Raw genomic sequence first — 1,967 nt, 5'->3', positions numbered from 1 at the left:
AATCTTAAACATGCACACACTACAAGATTTTAACATCGTGGCGCATCACACACGACAAGATATTATTAAGATTATCATGCCAGAGGGAGCGCCTCACGTGACCTCACGCAGCAGATTGTCATTGATATTTCAGTGATAAGGTGGATGGATTATCTCGGCAAAGGAGAAGTGCTCACTAACACAGATTTAGACAGATTTGTGAACAATATTTGAGAGAAATAGGCTTTTTGTGTACATAGAAAAAGTCTTAGATCTTTGAGTTCAGCTCATGAAAAATGGGGGCAAAAACAAAAGTGTTGCGTTTATAATTTTGTTCAGTGTATGAATGGAAGTGCCTGATGGAATTAATCAGTTGATTCTGTTGTATTTATGATGAATGAGATTATGTTTTTCACAGTTGAGTCATTTACTTAATTATAATATTTCATTCTGTTCTTTGTGACTTCTGGTGCCAACTTTTACATAATTTATTATGTATTACAAAAGCATTACATAATTTTAAACAAGAATACTCTTTAAAATCCTACAATGAATATAATATCTGTAATTGTTTAAACATTTAATTGTTTTACTTATGTAATGTTTTATATTTGTATTGTGTTTTATTTGTTTCATTGTTTTAGCCCAAAAATAGAACTTGACATGCAGTTTGGGTAGTTTTCGACATTTGGCACAACAGGTTTGCTTTGCTGTAAATGATAAATGGGCAACTGACTTATCAATTCGCATGACCCATTCCTTACGCATTATGAAATTATGACTCTGTCGTTACGTCCTCGCTATTTTCCTCATGAGTTCACACAAGTGACCATGATTGTGCCTCTGGTCCTGATAATGCTCTTGCAGCTAAACGCATTGCAGACAACTATAACAAGGAACCCAATATATATGAAATGGTAAAAAATGTTAACTATATAAATACATTTATTATATAAATGACCAATGACTTCCGGGTGAACGCTGGCGCTATTAGCTGCCGCTGCTCAGGGAGGGAATTTTAAGCTTTTTAGTACTTCTAAATCTTCATGCACTTATGAATGCATGAATGCATTTATGCACTGTTTTAAGGAGTCACTCTGATTTGTGTATCCGCTCTGATTCGGCGGGTTTGTACGCTGGTTGATCTGCGTGTTGATGCTTTCTACTGTTGCCAGTCTGCCTGCCGGTTACTGACCTGTTTCTTCGTGGTACCTCTCTGGCACAGGGATCAACTATGAAGATCATTGAGCTATTGGTGCGGATGAACTACATCTGGGTCGTCCTTTCTGCTGTATACCATTCTGTGCTATGGACAATGCTCCAGTATTCGGCGGCGGAACTTATTCAGCTCCGTTTGCATCCTTTTAATCTTCTGTCAGCTCTACATCTTCCCTCGGATATTGTGTACATACCACGTCGGAAATATATACATCGCGGGTCTCGGCGAAGTTATAACATCGATGGCTCATGTCAAATACGGTCTTTCTGGTCATCTAAACCATGCTCGGCGAGGAGGCTCACACGGACTGTTGATCACGGAGTATTAACTGCGGATGAACTACATCTGGGTCGTCCTTTCTGCTGTATACCTTTCTGTAGTATGGATGATGCTCCAGTGGAACTTATCCAGCTCCGCTCGCATCCTTTTAATCTTCTGTCAGCTCCACATCTCTAAAGGACCTCTGGTGTACGATCTGCTGTCTGACCGTAAGTTTGACCTTCTCCGTTTAACTGAGACGTGGCAGAAACCAGCTGACTTTTTTCATCTAAACCAGTCTGTTCCCCCAGGATATGGTTATGTTTGTAAATCCCGTGTTACGGGACGGGGAGGGGGGCTAGCGATACTTTATAAAGAGAAATTGAAAGTATCTGAGTTAACTTTGCCTGCATATTCGCCTGCATATGAATGGGGCGATTCCTACCATCCTCACAACTATTTACCACCCTCCCAAGAGCAATAATGCCTTTTTAACTGAACTTTCTGAACT

At 39.8% G+C, this 1,967-nt stretch overlaps 1 pseudogene; it reads right to left on the bottom strand.

Moving 5' to 3' along the window:
• Positions 1–1,224, bottom strand: part of LOC107708035 (guanylate-binding protein 1-like) — a 5,786-nt pseudogene extending 4,562 nt beyond the window's left edge.
• Between the last annotated feature and the right edge of the window lie 743 nt (positions 1,225–1,967).

Source organism: Sinocyclocheilus rhinocerous, unplaced genomic scaffold (assembly GCF_001515625.1).
Source record: "Sinocyclocheilus rhinocerous isolate Xijiao unplaced genomic scaffold, SAMN03320098_v1.1 scaffold16830, whole genome shotgun sequence".
Classification (NCBI taxonomy): Eukaryota; Metazoa; Chordata; class Actinopteri; order Cypriniformes; family Cyprinidae; genus Sinocyclocheilus; species Sinocyclocheilus rhinocerous.
The sequence above is the reverse complement of the archived record's forward strand: the minus strand, read 5'-3'. Positions and strand labels throughout refer to the sequence as shown.